The sequence below is a fragment of the Agelaius tricolor genome, unplaced genomic scaffold (genome assembly GCF_023055355.1).
Source record: "Agelaius tricolor isolate 1412-34295 unplaced genomic scaffold, bAgeTri1.0.p SCAF_6, whole genome shotgun sequence".
Taxonomy (NCBI): Eukaryota; Metazoa; Chordata; class Aves; order Passeriformes; family Icteridae; genus Agelaius; species Agelaius tricolor.
This window is the reverse complement of record NW_027269266.1, coordinates 21188326-21213638: the sequence shown is the minus strand read 5'-3', so window position 1 is coordinate 21213638 and position 25313 is coordinate 21188326. Positions and strand designations below refer to the sequence as shown.

The 25313-nt window shown below is 40.5% G+C and overlaps 1 protein-coding gene across 5 annotated transcripts in view; it reads right to left on the bottom strand.

The window, feature by feature from the left end:
* Positions 1 to 25301, bottom strand: part of ANKIB1 (ankyrin repeat and IBR domain containing 1) — an 86844-nt gene extending 61543 nt beyond the window's left edge. For 2 of the 5 annotated variants that reach the window (XM_071428983.1, XM_071428987.1), the window contains exon 1: positions 24857 to 25299. The gene's annotated coding sequence lies outside the window, so the exon portion shown is untranslated. Of the gene's footprint in view, positions 1 to 24616; positions 24695 to 24856 lie in introns of those variants that run through there. The other 3 variants (XM_071428988.1, XM_071428986.1, XM_071428985.1) reach the window with 3 other exon arrangements.
* Positions 25302 to 25313: the final 12 nt, after the last annotated feature.

Sequence of the window (25313 nt, the reverse complement as noted above, 5' to 3'; positions counted from 1 at the left end):
GGATCATCGAGGTCCAATTCCCAGCCCTGCACAGGCCAATCTAAGGAATCACACCATGTACCTGAGAGTGTTGTCCAAAAGTTTCTTGACTCTGTCAGGCTTGGTGCCATGACCACTCCCTGGGAGTGTGTTCCAGTGCTCAACCACCCTCCAGGTGAAGATATTTTTAATGGTATTTTTAGGTTCCAGGCATAAAATACAGCAGAACTTTTTTAGGGCTAGCTCTTCAATCTTTAGGTTATGTAGACTACTCAAATCTAAAATCTAAAAGATTTGTACCTAGTCTACCAACACTAGGACCCTAAGCCCTTCTCTACCTAGATCAAAAGGTGAAGAAGCAGAAAAAGAAATGTTTGTTGTTTTATTAGATTAAGTCAGGCCACAGACAGACACAGTTCTGGCATCTCAATCCCAAGCACACTGTTTTAGTATAAAAAGCTCACTATAGACTGTTCCACTAACTAAAGTAACAGTACACTTTAGGTAAAGTGCATAAAAAAACCTGTCAGTTTATTAAGGATCTATAAAAGTGACTTTTGTGTTACAGGCAAATGCTGATAGCATCACTTTTCATCACAAAGAAGTGAACAAGTGTCACCCAGCACCTGTATAAAGAAGCAGCAGCAGCTGATGACTCACAGGACACTTAGCATCAGTGAGAAACTGAAGAATATGAACCAGAGACTGGTAATGTTCTTAAGCAGTGCAGCACCTCCCATGCTGGCAGCATGTGAACACACTCCAGTCACCGTAGTGCTTCTCTGGTTTCTCCCTACCCTCACACACACATCATGCCCAGAGGATGGGAATCTCTCTGCAAAAAACATCCAAACACACTTTGCTTAGCTGTGAGATGAACTGAACTGAGCTGAGTTGCTGCTGAAGTCAAATGTGTGTTCTCTCTGAAATCAGATTCAATAGCCAAAAACTACAGAGAAACCACCCACAGGAGTTACAAGGCAACAGTTCACAGAGCTGGGGACAGATGGGACTCACAGACTGATGCTGTATGGGGCAGAAAGTCTGAAGAAATTTGTGTATTTCTGTCAGATTGATATGCCTAGAAAAAGTGAGAGTAAAGACAACCAGTCCTGGTACAGAGCACAGCCAGAACATGAAAGGAGGAATGAAGGTGGCAACATAAAGAACGACAGAAAACCTCATGGGAACTTGACTGATCGATCTCTATAGGGTGCCTGGACCCTGGCCTTGACTGGGTCCAGGATGTATTTTTCAAGTACATTTGCTCACCTTAGCACAGGTAAACAAGTTTGAAACTGCATGAGGACTCAAAGCCAACCTTCTGGAGAACCTCTGGTAGAATATGGCCAGCCAAAAGCTTTAATACCAACTTCATTTTCAGTGGTGTTTAACTGAGAATTGAAAACAAAATTTGCTGTCTGCAAGGCACATCCACAGAAAGTGAAACTAAACAGGATGGCAACATAGGGATGCTCATGAGGACACTCCACATTAAAATCTGAAAATCCCTTACACATTTAGAATCCTTGGCATCTTCCTGAAGCAGAAGTTTCTCAGTTTGAGGAAGCTTTTTCATATGCAAGAGTATCAGTTTGTAGGGTCATACTGGATCTTGTAAATATGAAAGAGGACTGTATGGTAAATCATCAAATGCAAGGATAGCTACACAAGGTCAGGCACCTGCAATAAGACTGCACACAACAAACATCATTCCATCCTAAAAGCATGCAGTCTCATTTGGAAATAATGACTATCTAAAGTTAATACGTTTCAACATAAAACCTACTGCTTTTATAATCAGTAATGTGTTTCAAATAAAATAAAAAGGTGAAGGAACAAATAAATCTAGATTTTTCAATGTCCAGTCTCACAAAACATGCTGTATTTGAGAATGTCAGAGGAAAGCAACAATCACCTATACAACCACTGCCTTTTGGCTCATAAGAATACTACTGGGAGGACCAGTATTCTTTATGTAGATTCTATTTGTGATAGTTCCACAGATTGCATGTTCTGAATAAAATAACCAACACTTACTGTATTTCCTCTATTATTACCCAGGTGACTTAAAGCACTGAAGAGAAGACTGCACACCATTTCAAGGAATATGCAATTTTGTCAGCGTTCCCTACTTACACTTAAGCAAGCTACACTTTGAAGACTAGACTATATCTCTATTTAGCACAGTATATTAATAGCATTAATATCTATGGATGAAATTTTGTAAAATATACTCTGATTACATGAAAGGACTATCTGTTTCCATGTTTTCATGTGAAGGTGAAGAAAGCACATTCAACTGTCTGAGACATTTGATGAGCATTGTTCACAGACGTACTGGACCAGAAAGAAACACGCACGTACTTTCATTGTTTCCTGGAGGCATTCTTACGTGCTGGTTTTGTTCCTTGTAAAGCTAAATGACAATGTGACCCTGCTGATCTTTCAAAGAGATCTTGATTTTTTTTCAGATGAATGAACAAATCAATTTCCTTTTAACAAAGAGGTAATTTAACTCGTCAGCACTCCTTCAAAGCAATACATTCATTTAAGGTCTAAACACAGAATCTGGGAGATCATTGTGTGTCTAAAATGAGATGGATTCCTGTAACAAAGTATGTTTTCTACACAGCATTTAAGAAGCATTTTACAACATTTCTGAGAGACAACTTCAGGAACAATTTAACTCTGTTTAGTCCAAGCACCCATGGTGCTGACTCCCCACAATCCCAAGTGTCATCCCTGCTAACTAAGAATGAGCCATTCAGGTAACTGCAGTGACAAGGATTGTCACTTGCATCTTATGTACACCAGAAAATTAGAATTGCAACTGCTGAACTTTTGATAAAATGTCTAATATACTCACTAGCAAAATTCTGACTTTGGCAGGGAAATGGCAAAAGACATATTGGATCTAATCTAAAATTAATTTAAACAAACATATAACTTGAAGAAGTATTTTTAACTTTTGCCAGAACACCTCTGCTGAAATATTTGGCTGTTTTTTCCAGTGCATACAAACAGTTTAACAATTTACATAAAGGCTATGGATAACAAAATTTAATTATAGTATGTCATATACAGTCTGTATTTAGGAAGATTATTCTTGACACCAGTGTAATTACAATGAAACACAACCTTGTTGTATAACGATTTTTGGCTTTAGGATGAGTATCAAGCCAAAGAAAACAGAAAGAGAATAAAGATTTTAAAGAAATCCAATATTACCTTAGCTTTAATCACAGAAGGGTTTGTACTGGAAAGAATCTTTAAAGATCAAAATATCCAACCCTTCTGTCCTGGGCAGGGACATCTTTCAGCAGACCTGGCAGCTCAAAGTCCTGTCCAACCGGAGCTCAATCATGGGGCATCCCCAACTTCAGAGAACCTGTTTCAGTGCCTTGCCACCCCCATCATAAAATATTTCTTATGTCCAATCCACACCTACTTCTTTCTGTTTAAAGATGTCTTTTAATGCCTCTTGCCTTGCCAAAAGTGGCCTTGGTAAAAAGCCTCTATCTTTTCACAGAACCCCCTCTAATTATTGAAATGCTGCAAGAAGGTCTCCCCAGAGCCTTCTCTACTCTGCTTCTGGGCTGAACAATCCCAACCCTTCCAGCATTTCTTCATAGGAGAGGTATTTCAGGCCTCTGACCATTTTTGTGACAGTCCTCTGGACTCCCTCCAACAGGCCCATTCTTGTACTGGGGACCCCAGAGCTGGACACAGTGCTCCAAGTGGCATCTCAAAAGAGCAGAGCTGAACAGAGGGGGGTAACCTCCCCTGACCTGCTGGCCATGCAGTTCTATTACTTCTTTTATCAGTTCTCCTACTAACATAATCAGCATACCTAGGGACTGATGCAGACACTATTACAATACAAATGACTGCTGTTCAGTGTAGAACTGTTACTGACCTTTCCCATGTAAGGCAAGGAACGGAAGAAGGAGAAATGCAAGGTACCAAAGTCACTTACTTTGCAAAATCTTACCTACTTGGCATCAGAATTACATGAAACAGAATATTATACAGGCTTAATATTAGAAAGATTTTCAAGAACCAAAGTAGTTTTACCCAAGTAGTAAAATATTCATCATTTTAGTAGAGAAGTTTTTCAACTATTTCCATGAAGCTTTCACCTGAAGTAACTGTACAGACACTGGGACCATAAATAACTGTACAGACACGGTGCCTGATGCTTAGTGGAACTTTCCCTGTGATCACATCCAGGGGTCACGCTGAAGCCAGAGAAGACAGTAACAGCACTCATGCCATTTCTCCTACGCTCTCACTATTCCTGCTGGCAACCAGATAAGACTGGAAAAAGAGCAGCAGAAGTAACAAGCCTGGCTGAACTGCCAGGAGCAAGAAAAATGCAGGAAACAAAGGAAAACAGCAATAGGTTGAAATGAGAAAGGACTCTACAGAACTTTCCTCATCCATGGGCCATTGTCATGTGAGACAAATAAGGCAGAACTAGTTGGTGTTTATTTTAACTAAAGGACATATTAATAATGGGCCCACACAAGTAGGTGAATTGTGATTATCCTGACCAAACATTCCTGATTCTGGCTTGGTTTTTTTAATTTCTAGGAAAGAGCTGAGGCTGCATAAGTCTCTTATGAATATTTCTTTTCTGCTGAATCTTTCTAAGATTAAGGCTTATCAATACAATGCCCCCTCCAGTAAGGACAACGAAGTTTCCTTCAGAAACAAAGAGAAATATAAACTAACAATTAATATTACTACCCTTCCTGACATACAAGCTTAAGGAAAAACAAATCTTACAATGTGCTTTAAAGTTAGTATTCATATGAAAAATCTAAGCCATAAGCAAAGAAAGTAGATGTTCCATGATAGAAATAAAATATTTTTTTAATTTTAATTTTTCTTTGCTCTTTTCACAGCTAATATTGCTGAGAAGTTTGGGAGCATCAGCTGGGAAGTTTTCTGCTCACTCCTGGCTGGCATAAACTTCAGCTCACATGCCCAAAGAATATTACAGAATCACAGATGCAGTATTTTTTTTTTTAATCATTCTTTTAGAAGTCTTGTTCTGCTTATCTCTTACAGTCTTCTTAAATAGCAAAACTTTGATATAAACCCCATACTTTATATTCAGAACCACAACATCCAGGTCACCAGATTCTTACATCTTGTGTCTGCTGGAACATTTCACTATTGCATCCACTGTTTCAATTTCTTATTATGCCTGAAAACAAAAAACTCTCTGTTCATGCAGAAATGTGTCATAACAATAAAAGAGCATCTGTGCTCCAACAAATCCAGTGGCATTTGTACTGGCTAAGGCTAACCAGTTTGCAGTAAATTTTCATCTTAAATTATTGCAATACAATTGTAGAAAGCTAGGAATGGTTTTGTTTTACTGGTTTAGCACACAGACTACATCATACTTCACACAATCAGCCTATATAATCAAATTATTAATCCTTCAAAGTATTTTAACAGTTTTCCACTTTACCAGCAATTTTCAAAAGAGTGAATTAAACCAGATCCAGACATCTCTTTGGACATCATCCTGTGGTTATGCTAAAAGATAAAGGCAGGTAGACAAGGCTGTTCAAAGGTATCTGAGGCAAGATATAATCTCAGCCAGACTTGATGATCCGAAACTATTATGTCAAAGCAATGTCTGACCTAGGTAAATGGCTACAGCAAAAGATAAAGATGTAGACCAGCAGATTCTAGATGAAAACTAGTGCCCAGATTTGTGAAACTGTCCATGATTTTCTAGAGAAGAAAGAGAGCAAGTTTTTAGGTACTGAGAAATAAAGAATCCTTGATGGCAGTAAGGGCTCCTATCCCCTTACAATTTTCTAAGGGAAGAAATTTCTTTAGACCAGCAACTTAGTGATTGATCTTGTCCTGAAATCAGAATTCTCCATTCAACACTTTTATTTACTCATAAGTCTTCTTACTGTTTGCATCCACAGTGTCCAATGCTTAAAAAATTGTAATAGATTCTTGGAGCCAATGTGTTCTTGAGATTCTGAGTTCAATTGATTTTCAGTTTGGAAATTTGAAAAGTTACCTGGCAGGAAAAAAAAAAAAAAACAACCTACAAAAGTAAAACCTTCAACCTTTTATAGCTCCATGACACAAATTAAAAAAAAAGTAATTACAAAAGTATGAAACAAGCCTTTACAAAACTAAAAAAGCAAAACCAACAGGTTTTTTTCAGCTCTGTAGATTTAGAAGGGCTGTGGCATAAATTAAAAATTAGCTCTCACAAAGACTGGTAAGAATCCTCTGCTGTTTTGGAAGTTATTTCAGACTGACTTGTAAAAATAAGTGTTAATCCTCAAAAATAAATCTGAATTTTGCTTAGGAATAAATATCTGTGACTCTAAATGAGGAAAAAGCTAGTTTATTCCTACTTTGAAAGAATTTGATTCCTAACAGCAATGCTGTTTCAAGACATTAGATAATGCAAGCTGAAAATTATTTTCATTATATACATACTCAAATGTTAGTAATGATAACTAGATAATCTAAATATCTCATTTACCACTTCTACTATTTATACGTCAACATTTTAATAATTAATACAATTTATTGTGTGCTTTCACAAAACAGCCTAATATCTGGTTTGGAGCCAAATTTCTAATTGTTTTAGACCTCACAAATAAAAAATCAAACAGACAATATTTAACTGCAGTTCTTTTAAAAGTTTGTCGTTACTAATACATGCATTTTTAGTTCCCATTTTCTTTTAAAGTATTGTAAACATAATAATGGCTATACTGGATCAGATAATTCCATGTCTTCTCATCTCATTCCTTGTCCAGAGCTAATAGCAGAGTGTACCAATGAAAAGTACAAAAACTGGGCAAGAACAGAGGGACACTTCTACACAACACTCTCCCAGTCTCCAGCAATTTACCACTTGACAAATTTTTGACGTAGATATGCTAGGTTTATATTAATAACCTGTATTGCGTTTTTCTTCCACTATGTTGTTCGAAACCTCTCCAAATCTATGGAAAATTTTAACAGACAGAGCATCCTGAAATTTCACAGCTTAATTATTCATTGTGAAGAAATATCTGGTTTTAACTGGCAATTTGTTATTTCATTTTAACTGTCTACAAGAACTGAGAGGCAGACAGCAAAGAAACTTTCCATATTTGCTCTCTCCATTCCACTTGCGATTTTAGAGATTTTCACCTTCTGTAGGTGATCACCCTTACATCATACCAATCTTTTGCTCTTTTACAGATTGATTAGCCCTAATTCTGAAGAACTGGATTCTGTGCCATTTTTAGGATGATTTCTGCTTTTTCAGATCTATTTCCAATGCCACTAACACCTTTTTAATTTAGGACATGCAAAATGAACGGATTCACATCACGGCAGCATAGCTTCTATTTTGACACTTCATTTACTTTTTTGGAGTGGTACTAAAGACTAAGCTAATTTTCTTCAGAGTTTTTAATATAACCTCAAGATCTTGTTTATCAACTGAAATAATTAAGAGGATAATACTCTATATAAATTTAGGACCCTTTTTTCCCCCCAACCACATGAATCTTTCAGCTTCAGCTATATTGAGTTTTATATCCACCATTGTGTCTCATAAAATACTTTTGCAGTGGGCCCTGTTTGTAGTAATCACTGATTACATCTTTTCTATATTATTTATTCTCACATGCAACAGCAGAGGTCCTAGCACTGATCTACCTGGGACTCTATCAGTAACCTTCAAGCACTGTGAAAACTGCCTCTTCATTTCTGTCCATATCCATAACCATCTTTAAACCAGTCACTTCTGCATACAATGGACCCTTGCTCTTTCCCAAAGCTGTTTGGATTGTTTAAGACTTCTAAGTAAGGGATCACGGGATACAACACTTGAAAATTCAACCAGGTTATATAAATGTATTTTGCCAACTTCTTTATAGAATTTAAGTAAGTTTGTGAGATCACAAACTTACTTATGGTATTAGATTGACACATCCTCAGGACACCACATTTATTGACACGTCTGCTAATTATTACATCATATTACATCATTTCTACTAATATTCCAGGAACAGCTTAAGGCATTTGTTGTCCAACAAGCCTGTCTTGGAATCTTTTAAAAATTGCATCATGTTAACACCTCTCCAGTAATCAGTCACAAAGTTAAGTTCTTAAGAGAGAGGCTAAATATGACAAAATGCAGGGGGGCTGCACAGTTTTAATTAACAAAGAAAATAATATTTGCACTGAAAAAATAATCCAAAACAGATTTTTCACAGTTTCTCCCCAAGATTCAACACAGACTGTCAGTTATGAGATTAGACCTACAAAATCAGACTCTGGCTCTCATCACCAAGTACTTTGGCAAATGATACTTGATCATGGGATGATGTCTGCTAATCTCCTTTTACCTTGCTAGAGGTTTCCAGCCAGAATGCAGGAAACCTCTAAAGCGCATTCAAAATATTTTTTACATTGAGATGGAATAGTGATATTCTGTCATTTAAGAACGCCGAATTATTTTAAACTTCCCTCCCCATTTTCTCATGAATGACCTCTTTCTCTGAGAAATGCTGAATTAATTATCAAGGAAAGACTATAGCTAGATGCTATGAAGGGGAGAGGAAAGCATAACCAGTCTTATGAGTCCTTTCTCTTACTCTGGCAATGTTCAAAGTATCACATATGCAGACCTTGCTTCTTTTTACTCCTCTCTACTTCACTGCAACAACGAATAAAATGAAACTTCCTCCCAAAACTGCCTCTCTTCCACCAATTTTATTGTTCCCAAGTGCTTCTGTAGTCTGTAAAGCTTGTCACCCTCTTTACTGCTCTTCATTTCATGTTTCCTGGGAAAGAACAAGGAGACACCTCACAGAAAACCCTTGCATAGCTGAAGCATACCTGAAAAAATTCATCAATTTTCCCAATATGAAGAAAATTTCTCTATTCAGAAACAGATTTAAGCATTCAACACTACTTACACAGTCAGAAAATATTTTACTTTTTATATTTTGAACCAGAACACTGCGGCCTAAAAAAAGGGAATAATTATAAAAAGATTTAGATTGTAATTGACAGTTATGCTGGACTGTCACAGAACCAGATCACCTGAGGTACCAGATTCAAACCTGTTCAATCTCAGATTGCTAATGGTCACATGGTAATACTCCCCTCCTAAGCAAAAGCCTTTGGCTTGGTATCCAGTACCCAAGATTCTCTGATGCCTTGCCCACGCATTGACCCTTGTGTATTGCCCAGATTTTGGTAGGATGTTTCTGGGGTTTTTCATGGAAAACTGCTGCCTTACCTTTTTTACAGATGGCTACTGTGCCAGCAAGCAAGCATTCTGAAAAGCAGCATTCACTAGACTTACATTGCCTTTGTTTCTAATACTGCTTGCTTAACACCACCAGCTACTATCAAAATACATAATGGGGAGTTCACACAGTTTATGTTCATGACTGCCTCTGGTCCATCCACATCTGCTTCACAGAGTTCCCAGAGTCATAAGACAAGAATGACTGAGAGTGCTGAAGCACAGCTACCTCACCCGTGGATCTGGTACTTCTGGTTAGGTAAGGTGACTTTTAGGACCTCTGTGTCCCTTATTTCCTGCTACATTAGACAGGGAGGTCCTGCAGAACAGAAAGATCCAGGTCACCCTCCTGGGCCGGGAGGTGTCAGTGACACTGCACAGGAGGCTCTCAGCCAGCGCTATTTCCGAATGCCGCTCACAAAGTCACAGAGGACATCTGCACATGGGCTTTCCCTGCTGTGGTGGTGCTGCTGGGACTGGGACAGCATTCCCTTCCTGCTGCCTCCACAGCTAGGCATGCCTCCTCACAGAAGGGAAGACTTTAAAGTCTACCAAACCTGGCTGCAAAGCAGTGACAGCAGATATCCAGCCCAAGATGGTGCACGGCTACCTGAGACTATGGAATCCAGCCTGCTGATGTAGAAGAGTGAGTTTACTGCTCTCTGTAAAGTCACCACGTCTCTTTTTCAGCTTGACAAGCCCATTCAGCCTCCTCTACCATGACTCATGAAGCAGTTCTTGCACAGCCTGACCTATGCTTAGGAAAAGTTCAATCATCAATCCAGCATTTACTAGTACTAGCAAACTTATATTTGGCTGTCAGAAAATGAGACAGAAATCCACTGGGGTCCACTGGGGTAATGTCCAAGAATACACAGTTTGTTAAAAGAAAAATCCCACTGCCAGTTACAGAGATTTGCAGGAAAAAAGGCAAGCAGTGGCAGACGAGACAGAAGCTGGGGGAACCAGCTGTATTAGTCTCAGCAGCTTGCAGAGCTGGGATGCTCAGGAACCCCTTGGTGACTGCCTTACGAAAAACCTGCTCCAGTGCCAATGTAACACACAGGCACTTATTTAAGAATAGTTCTTTCTGCTTGTAAAATAAAAGGCACTACAAGAGAACATTCCCAACCCCCACTCTCCACCAGAAAAAAGCCACAAAAAAGTGCATTTCTTTTTCCTCTATACTACTTCTTTTCTTGGGTTGTTCTCCTCCCTGGGACTCACTTCCCTGCCCAGACCAGTGTGAGACCTCTATCAGACTTCCCTGAAAGCTTCAGAATTTATAAAGTAATTTTTATAGTTTCTATGAAGCATGCACTTAGCAAGCTGGAAATCTGCCTCCAGTATCTTTTAATGACACAAATGTTGCTTGAGAAACTTACACTGTAGTTTCTTAAGTGGTTTTAATTGACACCAGAGCTGATACTGCCCTTTTTGTTTCTGATCCACCCCCCTCGGTTCATCCATATTTTCACAATTTCCCTTGTTGGTTTATTTTGGTGACTGAGAAGCAGAATAGATCTAACTCAGATTAATTACCTCTTCTGGGTTTTCTTTCTGGATACTGATGGTCCAAACAGCCAGAGCATGGCAGCAGTGATAGGAAGGCAGGACTATTTGTAGCCTGCATACTGTATGGAGTGGAAATACTTTCAAAACAGTGTTTATTCATACTGAAGTGCAGACAGAGGCAGAAACATCACCAATGTGCAAACTGTGCAAAGCCCACGGTTGGGTGCTAGAGGCAAGGCAGTACCACTGCATTAGCTAAAGTCAAAACAGTTTTCATGAAATTTCTTTTGTAGTCTAGCATTATTTTATCAGCTGTTACTCTGACAGCAGCCATACACTCAGAAAGGAATAGTGGATGGAGCATGAACTAGAAGATGTTGCTGGGTGGAGTGGGAGACTGCAGAGCAGGCATCACAGTACCAAAGGCAGCACTGGCTGCTGCAAACTGCACCTAAGCCTGCAATAACCCATGTTGGGCAGCGTACAAGAGTATCAAATCATATAGGATACAAACTCACAACAAATAACTGATATAGTGACTTCACCTCAGCCCTTTACAAAAATGTCAGCAAAACAGGTACCCTGTCTGAGTCCAGTTTTAATTTCACAAAGCAAAACCTCACATGACTGTTAATAGCAGCAGCTGATGCTGTTCAGGTGTCTGACACTAGGCAAGCAAGACCTGTGTGGAAAGACAACTAAAATCCCTCTCAAACAGGCTGTGAAAGGACAAAGGTGAGCTTGCATTTATTAAAGGGAAAAATTCAAGCCTTGACAGTCAAAAAGCAGGTATTGGTGAAAAAGGTTTAGTGTAGCTGCAGGGGCTCAGCAGGACTCCAGTGAGAACAAAATCTACTAAACTAGCACAAAGCTTTTTGAACAAATACAGTCTTGAAGGGCAGAGAGATGGGAAATATATCTAATTTAGTCCCTCTTCACCTGCACTTTGGGAAAGAGAGATGTTTAAGAACAGTATCTTCCCCCCTATAATGTTACTCCTGTTGCACTATATTTCATAATATACTTAAAACTTCTGGGGGGAAAAATCCATGGAGCTGATTTTTCAATTGCTGCTAGACATGAAGAAACAATACTTTATCAGTAGGGTTGAAATATTCATTAGAGGATTAAGTTTTAAGGTCTTCTGAAAATTTCAACAGGCACAAACAGCTTTAAAAATCTACTCTGGTATCACTCTGTGTATTCATACAGCATACTGCACAGCAAGAAGGATGTTCCAATTGCACTAAACTACTCTCTAGAAAATACAGAAGGCAAAAAAAGCAATAGACAGGAAATGAGAGAAATGGAAGACTATTTGTTATAAAGTAAGAAGTATCTCTGAAGCAAGCATCTAACAGCTTAAAAACCAGCCTTGACTAACAATATACAGTAATCAAAATATACCTCTATAAAGAGAGGAAATAAATAAAAGAGACTCCCTTTTCAAAGGTTTGAGTGGTTTGCATGAAAACCTATTGTGTTGCAACAGAAAGGCATGAGGCTGGAATGTTCCAGGAAACAGGGATGATGGAACCAGCTACTCTAAAAGGCATATACTCCACCTATGCAAAAGCTTGCTCACTTTTTCAGGATGTAATCAAGTGTCTGAGTGACATGGAAATCTTATTTCCTAATCAATTAGAATGGCAAACTATTTTAAAAATATCAAAACTTTGCATTTTGCAGCCTTATATCTCACTGAATCAATTTTGAAAACAGAATACTGCTCTCATATCTTCAGCTCTGAGTGGATAGATTTTAAAGCCACTTTCATTTCATAGAATGTAGCAGATTTAAATAAAAATGATTTGTTATCCCTCAACTGTAGGAACAGGGGCCACAATTATTGCATCAGAACATTTCTTGTGTGCCCTCAGCTGTTTGGATACAGCAGCAGAGTGGGCAGTTTAGAAAGAGAACAGGAATCATCAGAGTTACAGTAAGCAGGCTCAGGCAGTACTGGGGAAAATAAAAGTATACAGTAACTAAAACAAGGCATGATTAGGGTGGACTGTCTGGCTTTTAGGAATGTGAAAGGATTTAGTTTCACAGTAAGCCATGGGCAGACTGTTTCAAGAATATTTTTTCTGTTCAAAGTTCATACTGAGGTTTTATGTTTCAAAAAACTTTTTTGAACACCTCCATTTAGCAATAACCCAGTGTGCTTTGATCTGAATGTCATCATTCCTTTGAAGAAGCTAAAACATGCTGAAGTTTCATGGAAATCTGTTTGGTTTTCCTAGAAATTATATTAGTCATACAGAAGTTATTCCCAAAAAATACATGAGTTTGGGTTGTAGGATTTCTTCCCTTGCACTCATGAGTAGATTCTAAAATTGAGAACATTTGTATATTTCCAAAATACTGAAGGACATAATTATGAGTAACTCTTCACAGCTACCCTAATACCACAACTTAACAAAACTGAAATTTATTCAGTATACTTTTCAGGCTTGTGACTAATTAAACAGAAATTTGACTCATTGTCTTCATCATCTATTTATATAGTAGAAAATTATACACATAGCTAGAAGAAGGGGGGAGGGATAAAAAAAGTTAACTAATCATCTTCTTAAGACTTATTTCAAAACTCTGGTAATCTGTATTGATTTCTTACTCATATATACATGAAGGAAAAAAACCCAGGATTTCTGAATGAACTTAAAAGGTATTACTATGAAATAAAGACAAATCAAGAGGCAACTTACATCCCATTTATAGTAAAATAATGTGACTGTTTTATTAAGCTTTGCACACTTTACATTGCAAATAGATCCAGAGTAACAGAGACTAAACCAAATCATCCCTTTTTAATTAAAGATTACAACAAAGTATTTTATACTGGAACATGCCTGTCTAACTCCTATTCCAGACAAGTGAATTTAATTTTCTATTTAAGTAATAATAAACTTTCTTTATTAAGCGAGTAATTATAAACTTAAAGCAGCTTGCTTATTGAGAAAGTCTGAATTCATGAATTTTGGGGGGAAAAAAAACCCAAACAAACCAACCACACAAAAAATACCCAACCTCAACAAACAAATAAAACCCAGAATAAGCCAGTATTCCAATTACAATTATTAATTTATTTAATTGCCTGAAAGAATGCATCAGTAATTGCTCTAGTTCTACTAACAGTAAGCCATATTACAGAAAAAAATTCCTAACATCCAACACTCTGGAAAAAAATCTCATTAAGGATTAGTCTATTTCGTGACAGAAATGTGAAAATTGAAAACATTAAAGTGATCACTTAAAATCTTTGACTACACAGAAGTCAGGTTAAAAATCAGGGTTAGAGCCATATTATACAGTTTATTTAAGATGACAACATTGCTCTCTTCTACAGAACTCCATAGCTCTCTGGGCCAAACACATCAGCTGGGTCAGAACCAGTTGCATGCAGAGGAGAGAGAAAACAGTTGGGCAATCATACCATGAGATATGGAGCAAGCACTTATTTACATTAAAGGAACCTCTGGAGGTCAACAGTTTCTATCCTTTACTCAAGGTAATCCTCAGAGCCTCAAAGGCTCCTCAACGCCATTCTCACTGAAGTTCAGAGTTTCTCCAAGTGTGGAGATCCCACAGCCTCTTCAGACTATTTATCCCAACATTTGACCACCTCACTAATGATATTTTTCCTAATGTCTAATTGAAACATCCCTTGGTTCAACTTGTTTTGTTGTCTCTAGCCCTATCGCCCAGCTCCTCCAAGAAGAGTCTGGTTCTGTCTTTTCTGTACCCTCCCATCAACTGAAAACAACATCCACTGCCCTAGTCTCCTTTGAACAGAGGACACTCACCTCTTCCAGCTTTTCTTTTTACATTATGTGCTTCTGTACCCTAATTATCCTGGCAGTCTTCCTCTAGGCCTGCTTCAGAACGTCAGCTCCTCTCCTACACCAAGAAGCACAAAACTAGGCACTGTTGTTGATGCCGTCACACAAATGTCAAGCTGACAGAAATACTCACTTCTCTCAGAGACTGGCTTCATTCTTGCTCAAAGGTACCTTGCTGACTCACATTCAAGCCAAAGCGACATCATTTGCTGCCATGCTGCTCTCCAGCCATCAGTTCCCAGCCTGTACTACTGTGCAGAGTTACTGCACTGTTCCTATGTTCAGATTCTGCTGAACACCAACCACAGGGTTCTTGTCAGCCCCTTTCTCCAGCCTGCCAAGGTCTCTCAGAGGAGCAGCCCTGCCCTCCAGCCCACACAACCTTGGTGTCATCAACAAGCTTGCTGACAGGGCACTCCATCACCTCATCCAGGTAGTTAATTAATATCATAAACGCAAAGCTGCACTACTTAATTTTACTGAATACTAATTACCATGTCCTGAAAAGGATAAAGGACTTCCATGCAGTTTAATTTTAACTAATTAACAGGCTGGTAAATGGGATGTTACAAAGAACTTGTACTTCAATACACAAGTCACCAAATAAAACCTCTTCAGTATTTTTTTTTAATGGGCAGTTTGCACTTGGTGACTCACTGAAATAGCTCCAATGAAAGATTTCTTTCCAACACATCCTTCTAAATATGGAGAACTAGATACACAAAGTATCTGTGTCAGTGACTTTCAAGAAGTCTGGGAAAAGGGCCTAAATTAACAGCCATTGTATATTTATACTGCAATAAGCTACAGAGCTATTAGTAATGTCTCAGTACTGCAGGCTGTGTACTTCCATACACAAACTTTCAGAGAATGCAAGTAACAGGAATTCTTTCAGAAAGAACAAATGCTTTGTCTTAGAATATTTAACTCACAATGCTTCATGGACCTAGATTATTTGCTAATACAATTTTGCAGTAGATCTATTTCCATAGAATAAATGTGCCAGATCATTGCTGAAGAATTGTGTTTTGCTATGATGAAATCTGCTATACAGCTAGGTCTCAAGATTTGAGCTTTAAAATATCAAAATCCCCAACCTATGGATATATAGATAACTCCATCAGTCTATGAAGAATTTTAAAATGTATAACCTGCATTATTAGTGCAGCTGGAACTTTGGTCTTCATAGTTCAGTAGGTACATATTTCTGCAGTTTCTTCACAACATTGATGAAATTCACCATTTTTCATTCAAGAAATTAACAATTAATTTTCTGGGCTCTACTCTGCCAGAACATTTCTACATGTCTATCTGTAGCCTTTCAACATAGTAGAGATAAACAGAGATGAACACATTTGCTCGTCCCTCAGCTGCTTAGAGATCTAAAACACAACAGAGCCACCTGGATTAAAAAATAAAAAAATGCTAAAAAAATGACAATTCTGCAAGTAATTTACAGAGGCAAGAAATAAGAAATAATATTTTTTTTCGTTAATGAAAAAAAAAATACTTATGGGGAAAATTCTATTGCAACAGCAGTTACAAGTTACTACTGTCAAAAATTAGTCCTGATGAGTGCATCCAGTCTTGCACATCTTACACACATAGTAGCTAACAAATACAAAGAAAAACACACAACTGCATATCACAACAGTAACAGTCAAACCCTTAGTAGAGAGAAGAGTTCATTAATAAACTACAACTGTCCTACAATTCCTACTCTTAAGGCCACAATAAATTTGAATAGTACCAGTATTTGATGTATTTTATTTGCAAAAACATTGACAAGTATGTATCATGACATTTTCTCATAGTTTTTTAGCTATTTCTCCAAAGGCTGGTTCATAATATTTCAATTATCATCATCAGTGCTTCATCTGAGCATCCTAAAAAATATACTATTTTTTTTTAATATAGTCAGTTTTGAGTTTCTACACAACATTTTTGTACCATTTTGTACCACAACATTTGTACCAAATATACCATTTATAACTTTTGTCATCAAAAATTCCTCTTAGAAATCCATTTGAAATAGAAGGGCAGGGGGGGCATTGCTTATCCAAACTAACATCTATGGAACTTCCCTAAGGCAAAAATTTTAAGTGGACTAAAAGTAATAAATATATCAAATAGAATTTTCTCCTCAAAGTTATTTCATTTGTAGTAATTTACAATCAAGGTCAAAACCAGGACACAATGTTCCTACCATCTCTTAAAGTACCTGCTGTAAGAACAAGCAGGGCTTGTTTAAAAAGCAGAATTATAAACTAGAAAAATCGAATTATTTTCTCTATGCTAAATTCCAGGAAAAGTGATCATCAGGTGAAGTACTTGTGGCAGAGGATCAGTTTCCAGCTTATGTCCATTTAATCACAATTGATCAGAGACCATATAAACCAGTCAAGAAATATGCCATTAAAACATATATAATCAGCATTATACATTAAGTGTATTTTCCCTAAAAAAGCTTTGAAACCTCCAGAACTACATCTTTCTTCAAGAAAGTTGGGGATGTGAGGGGGGAAGTGAGAGATTACTAACATCCCTATAGGACACTTTGCAAAAGTAATTATTTTAATTAAGACAATTACCACGAAAATTAAATTGTGTAAGAATTTTCACAATCATTTTTACCACTTTTCCACGAAGTTGTATCACAGGCTACCCCCAGCTGACATCATGCTGACCAAAGCCCCAGGTTCTTTTCTGGCAGGCAGCTTTCCAGCCACTCATGCCATGCCTGTAGTGCTCCATGGGGCTGTTGTGACCCAAGGGCAGGATCCAGCTCTCACCCTTGTTGAACCTCATACCACTGGCCTCAGCCATCGATCCAGCTCGTCCAGATCCTGCTGCAGAGCCTTCCTACCCTCCAGCACATCAACACTTTCACACAACTTGGTGTTGTCTGCAAACTGACTGAGGGTGCACTGGATCCTCTCTTCCAGATCACCAGTGAAGACATTTAACAAGACAGACCACAACAGTGAGCCTTGGGGAACACTAGTGACAGCCACCAACTGGATGTAACTCTATTCACCATCACTCTGTGAGCCTGGACATCCAGACACTTTTTTTGTCCAGAGAAGAGTATGCCAGTGGAAACAGTTTGTCCAGGAGAATGCTATCAGAAATGGTGTGAAAGGCTTTACTGATGTCAAGGAAGACAACTTCTGCAGCCTTTTACTCATCCACTAAGCAGGTTACTCTGTCCTAGAAGATAAGCTTTGGACCTGGCTTTCAAAACACCCTGGCTGTCCTATATGTGCCATGGGATGGCTCTCAAGATGATCTGCTCCATGACATTCCCTGGCCCTGAGATCAGACTGACAGGCCTGTAGCTCCCCAGATCCTCCTCCCAACCCTTCCTGTACAGGAGTGTCACATTTGCTAACCTCCAGTCACTTGGCACCTCCACTGTTAACCAGGATTGCTGGTAAATGAGGGAAAGTGGTTCAGTGAGCACTTCTGCCAGTGCCATCAGTACCCTTGGGTGGATCCCACCCAGCCTCATAGACTTGAGTGTGCCAATGGCATAGAAGACCTCTGACCCTTTCCCTTTGGATTACAGGACCTTTATTCTGCTCCTTGTCTCTTTATTCCAGCTCAAGGCACTGGGTACCCAGAGAACAGCTGGTCATGCTATTAAAAACTGAGTAAAAGAAAGCATTAAGTTCCTCAGCTTCTTTTCTTATCTTTTGTCACTTTGCCCTCTCATCCAATAAAGGATGACGATTCTCTTAGGTCTTCCTTTTGTTATTGGTACATTAATAGAAACACTTTTTATCAACTTTCACAGCAGTAGCCCAATTAAGTTCTAATTGGCTCTTCTAATTTTCTCCCTGGATAACCTCATGATATCCTTGTAGTCCTCCTGAGGTGCTGGCCCATTCTTCCAGAGCCCATAGACTCTCCTGTTTCTCCTGATCTTAAACCAGAACACTCTGTTCAGTCAGGCTGGTCTTCTTCCCCAACAGCTCCTCTTTAGGCAAATGGGGACAGCCCACTTCTGCACTTCTAGGATTTCTTTCTTCAAAAATGTCTATCCTCCCTGGACTTCTCTCCCTTTTAGGAATGCCTCCCAGAAATTTTTTCAACCAGTCTCCTCAATACGCTGGTCTGCCTTCCAGAAGTCCAAGGTAACAGCTCTGCTGACTCTCTCCTGACTTCTCCAAGAATTGAAGACTCTGTAATTTCATAATCACTGTACCCAAGACAGCCTCCAATCATCACATCACCCACAAGTGCTTCTCTGTTTGCGAACATTGAGTCCAGCAGGACACCTTCCCTTGCTGGCTTACTCGCCAACTGTGTCAGGAAGTTCTCTTCCAGACACTCAGGGACCTGCTTCCTCTAGACTGTTTCCCCTCCACTGCATTGTATTTCCAGGAGACATCTGGAGATTTGAAGTTCCCCAGGAGAACAAGGGCTAGGGATAGTAAAACTTCTCACAGCTGCTCAGAGAATATTTTGTCTGCCTCTGAAAGCTGGCTAGATGTAAGAGACTCCCAACCAGGATATCTGCACTGCTGGCCTTACCACTGATTCTCACCCATCAACAACCCTATTGGCACCATAATTAAGCTCTAGAGAATCCCAGCACTCCCTAAAACACAGGGCTATTCCACTGCTTCTCCTCCCTTGCCTATCCCTTCTGAAGAGTTTACAGCCATCCACAGCAGCCCTCCAGTTGTGAGTCATCACACAATGACCAGTTTCCGTAATGACAATTATACCATAATTTTCCTGCTGCACAATGGCTTCCAGCTCCTCCTGTTTGTTGCCTGTGCTGCGTGCACTGGAGCAGAAGCACTTCAGTCAGCCTATTTATACCTCCACCTTTTTTAGGGAAGAAGTCCTAATTCCTGTATGACCAATCTCAGATGCTTCTGTGGTTTCTAACACATGGATAACTACTGGTCTTTGCTGCCACATGGATCTTTATCCCCTGTTTTCACTGAAATGGAAGATCAAAGGACATCACTAGCACACTGTCCCTCAAACATGGGTGTGCTGCCCTCAGGCTTATCTCTAGTGAGCCTGGTTTTATCAGTTTCCCCCTTCAAGTCTAGTTTAAGCTTTTCTAATGAGCCCTTCTAACTTCTGCGCAAAGATATTTTTCTCCCTTTGAGATAGGTGTACAGCGTCTGTTGCTGGAAGGCCTGGCAACACCAGCATCATTCCTTGCAACTGGAAGGACAGAGAAGCACACTATTTGTGCTCCTGATTCCTTAACCAAGGCCCTGAAGGTTCTCTTCATTGCCCTCATACTTCTTGTTACAACTTCACAGCTGACTACCTGAAAAAAAAAATAAAATCAATAATGGATATTAGTCTGAGTGCCATACCAGGATAGGACACTTTCTCCCCACATCTTTAACCCAGGCCTCAGGGAAGCAAGAGACTTCCCTGAGAAGTGGGTCCTTGTCTTTGAGTCTTCTGCTCCTTTCAGAAGAGAGTCTCCTGTGACAATGAGCTTTTGCTTTGTGGGAGCAGATTTGATGCAGGGTACAGGTCAACTTAACTTTGGCAGCAACAAGCTAGATGAACCATCATCCTTGTTACTGGTTTCATCTGCAGAGGCTCCTAAGGATCCTAAGGATTATGTAAGGGCATTTGGGAAGGTAAGGCAGTCACAGAAGAGCCACACCTCTATGGCATTGGGCAGGAACTTGTCACCATTGCACCATACCCCTTAAAGTCACTGCACTCAGCTGGGCAGGGAGAGCATAGGGAGTCTTCCATATCATGTCTACTGCAAGTTCTTCAGGTGTGTCAAAAAGGTAATCACAAGCCACTGGGAAACTCCTTTAAGTAGGGAAAATCCCCAAGAAATTTAATGAATTTTTTCCAACATAGAAGCCTGCACATAAAAACTATTTTTATACAGAATTAGTAATGTAATGCCTCAGTTATGACTATGTAATATATAAACTACACTAAGTTATTGCCAAAGAATAATGTTACCATACTGAAGTCTGTGTGCAAACATTGATTTCTAGGTGTAAGTTTATGCACAAATATATACCTCCTTTTAGAGGATTAATTTTGTCCCCTGGTCTTCCTTGACAGTACAGAATTAAATGGGAGAAGTTACAAGAGTAACTTTCTTTGCAACACTGTAACACAGCTGCTCGATAAATCCCCACCCATCCCATATTTTAACTGCAATTATCCTCCGACAGGAGTAGTTCAGAATTTACCCCGTTTAAAATACAAATCTAAGGAAACCATCAAGTGAAAATCTCTCTTGAGCAACTTCAACAAAACCCCGTAAAGAAAATTCAAGAATATTAGTACTACTACAAATAAGCTTTAGGTCAAAAGAAGTGTTTGCCGTATCTAAAACAGTTAAAAACTCTCATTCCTTTTCCTGTAAAAACAGGCCCCAGTAAAAACTCCTTCTTGTGGGCTTCCTTTAGACACCCAAAGGTTGCAACAGCATCTCCTCAGAGACTTTTCTGATCCAAGGTGAGCAACCCAACCCTCTCAGCCTTTCTTCACAGGAGAGTGTGCTGTAAACAGCAGGCCTGTAGAAGGCCTCACAAACGAAATCCTAGTCCAACACAGCTGGGGGAAAGCTAACAGCTCTTCATGAAAACAACAGCCTGCAACAGAAAAAACAACTTGTTTCCCTGCAAAAGAACTCTACAGATAAAGACTGTTTTCCTCCACCTGTTTCAACAATTCCAACTGTCTCAGCTTTAAGAATGAAAACAGTATCTCACAAACAACCCTTTCTTACACATAAACACCTTGTCCAAGACTGACCAATTACTATGAGATGACAGCTTGTTACCATAGACACAGGAGGGTTTATAAAACTCTATATAAAGGGATATATAAAATAAAGTTCTAGATTTTTCTGCTCCTTAAAAGACTGTGCCTTGTCTCTCTGAAATGAGGTCAACAGCAACAGGAGAGCTGCTCTGTGTTCGTGTCCCTCCCCCAGACCCGCTCCCACAGGTTCATGTCTTGGCTGTTTGAGGGGCCCCAGATGCTGCACCTGGATGCAGCATCCCAGGCAGGGTCTCTCCCACCAGGGCAGAGCAGAGCAGAGCAGAGCAGCAGAATCCCTTCCCCTGTCCTGCTGGCCATGCTGCTTTTGATGCAGCCCAGGATACAATTGGCTTTCTGGGCTGCAAGTGCAGACTGCCAGCTATGTCCAGTTTTTCATCCAAAAGTACTCTCGAGTTCTTGGCAGGGCTGCTCTCAACCCCTTCACCCCCCAGCCTCTAGCAATACCAGGAGTTGCCCTGAGCCAGGTGGAGACCTTGCAGTTGGCCTTCCACTGTCACAAACAAAGACTAATATGTTCGTTTCCAGTAATTCTGGAAGACATTTAGCAGTTATGAAGAAAACAGCAGTTGTTACATTAGCTAGACATCTCTGGCTTGAACTTGCAATGTAAAATGTAAAATAATCCTGCATGAAATAATCTTTCCTCCTAAAATTTACACATAAGTGTGATTTCTATAATGCTCCACGGAAAACTACTTGGTATTGTATTTCGGGATGAGGAAGCAAAAGCAGTAAAACTCTTGCCTGACGATAATGATGTTGAAAACAGAATTTTCCGTGTCTTTTTGAACATTTCAGAATTTCCACAGGGCTGCTCTTCAAGTAAAACAGATGTGTCTTTGCTATGTGTCATTACCAATTAAGCAAACACAGTAATATGATTAGAAACGTAACTGGTTCAGCACACGTATCAGTAACCTCCAGCTTCTCAATTTTCCTTCTTACTGGCATGAGTCACCTTAGCAAAGCTGACAAAACTTCAACAGTGACAACTGCCCACAGCAACCTCTAGTTATCAGATTCCAAGGAGAAGTTAATGAACTACTCAGGTAACGGTAACTACATGATATCTGAACAGCAAAAATAAATTCAACAAACAAAACCCCTCAAAAACAAATGAACAAACCCCCCAATGCAAAAAAAACCCCACAAAAATATCCCCCCAATACACAAAACAAAAAGGGTCTTAAAAAACACAAATAAACAAAAATAATTTTAAAAAAATCACAAAGCTTGCTAGCCAAAGTAGTTAATGATTAATAAACAAAGCCCTACTACTGAAACAAAAAGAAACATGGTGATAAGCAATCACAGCAGAGATGTCACAGACCAGGGTGATAAACTGTTCAGGACAGAATAAAACAACCATAGCGTTAACAAGGTTTTATACAGTGAATAAAAACATAATGACTTTTTCTAAAACCATTTTCATAGTTATTCCATTGAATAAAAGCTGACAGCTTTAGAAGGCATTCCTTTTCATATTTACATGCTTAGTTTTCTTTAATTTTCTGAAGTGTGTAGGCCAGATAGGAACACTTAAGAGATACATGTAAACATGTTTTGTGCAATAAGCCCAATCATGTACTTACATACATACATACCTAGTCCTATATCTAGATGTGTATGGCATGAGCAAAAATAAATGGGACTGCATAAAACTTACTTGCCTAACTTTTGGGTATTGGCTATTGATATTATTATTATAGTGCCACTGTTGTAATCCTTCTTTTAAAATTAATCTTGATTCATAATACTCTGCTGATGCATATATACATGAATACAGAGCACCACCAACATTGTTTAGCTTTTTAGTAGATTTATAGCAATGCTGTAATTCAGGAATAATAGACTGTATTATTAAAATATCTTATTCTTTTGATTAAGGACTGAAGTAAAATTTGTTGAAGAAGGAATTGACAGAATACAGGATCACAGAAAAGCCCGGAATTTAAGTTTTCAGAAGCCTCTTCTGTGATTTACTCCATTTACTTCCATTTACTCTTTCCACATCCACAAAAAAAAAAAGAAAAAAAGGTTGCTATAAATTCTACCAGTTTGCTTCTATGTAGAAACAAGTCACATGTTCTAAGTAGTTGAAAAACGCTGTTGCTTTCCTTATGACTAAAGCCTGTTTTCCCCCCCAAGGAAGAAGAGGAATTTTCCTCTGTACACAAAAAAGATTAAAGAGAAATTAATCCACCACACTTCACACCAAAAATCAAAAAGATGAAAGTAAGGATAAAACAGCCATACATGTAAGGAAGACACAGTCTCTTCTCGTTGCTAACCTCTGCAGCCAAAATCCTCTCAAAAGCCGTCTCTCTCTTTAGTGAATGTACTTAAATTACAGCACATTATTGATGTTATGTCTACAACTAAAGCTCCATTTCTGGAACTGGTAAGCACAGAAATGCACTCAAAGAAGGTGCAATCAAGGACGGTTAGTCATAATGGAGGGATCCATGCAAACAATTTAAGCTGTAGTATTAGTTCTTTATTCTGCCAAGAATGTTTTCGTGACTCTGTATATCCTCTGCATACTATATGAACTGTAAATAAGAGGCAGACTGACTAGTCATGAAATAAAAGGATTAATTTTTAAAAGTTGCCCAATTTCCAGTATGTGCTCAGACATGCCTGGGATAGGGATACTGCTACGATACCTAGACTAAATTTTTTCCACTGGGTTAAAAAAGAAAGGAAAAAAAAAAAAGGAAAAAAACCCCAAAACCAAAAAAACCCCACACCCCCGAGATCGCGAGCGTTTAAATTCATTCAAGGGCTGCTCTGACGGCGTTACCGAGGCAAGAAGCCAGGTCACTCTGTCACAGCTCGCCCCGCAGCACACGCTCCCACTCTGACCACTGACACTTTTTCGCTTCTGCCTTCCAGGCAGGATTTCCCGGCTTCGAACAAGGCGGGCATGAGCCCAGCAGCGGGACCTGGCTGAAGCCAGGCCATCGGGCAGCTCCAAACTTTACGGCGGTCCCGGCCGCCCCGGGGCAGCTGCCACCGATACCCTCACCCACCCAGCGAGGTCCCGGGCGAGCCCCCCGCCCTCCGCCGGCCGAGAGCCCGGCCCGGAGGCGGCCTCTCTCCCCGCTTATGCCCCGGCCCGGCGGCCCGCGGCTCCCGCCATCCTTTCCCCACAGCCAGCCCCGTGCGCAGTAACCTCGGTAACCTGCCGCTTGTTCACCTCCGCACTCCGGCAGCTCCCTCCTCCCGCTCCCCTCGCCTGCCGACGGCACCGAGGCGCCCCCGGAGCCGCCTCCCGGCCCGGCCCCCCCGCGATGCGCGGCGCTGCCGACGCCCCGATGTGCGGAGCCTCCAGGCTCCAGCCGTGAGCGGGCTCCGCTCGCCGAGCCTTCCCGCAGCCCCCGCCCGAACCTCGCCCAGCGCCGCGGGCACTCACCGGCTCCTCACAGGGGCTCTCCCCGGCCCTTCCCGGCGCCTCCGCGCCCGCCACTCAGAGCTTCCATGTGCCTAGCGGCCGCTCCTCTCTCCCGCTCCACTCCGGGTACGGCGCCCTCTGGAGTGCCCGCTCCAGCGGGAGCCTCACGGGCAGCCGGGGCTGTCACTCAGCTCGCCGGGGCCCCCGGCGCGGGCACGGCGCTGCGGCTGCCGCCTGCTCGCAACCCCTTTGTTCGGCGGCGGCGCTGACAGCTGCTGCCAGCGGCGCTCCGTGGGCCCGGGCGGCCGCTCCGCCTCGGCGCCTCCCCGCCCGCCAGCCGCGCCTCCTGCTGCCAGCCCGGCCCGGCCCGCGGCCCCGGCTTGCTCCCTCCTTCTCCGCCCGCGGTCAACAACCAGCGGCGGCAACACAAGTTCAGGCCGCCGACCCGGAAACTCATCGGCAGCCGAGGCCCGCGGGG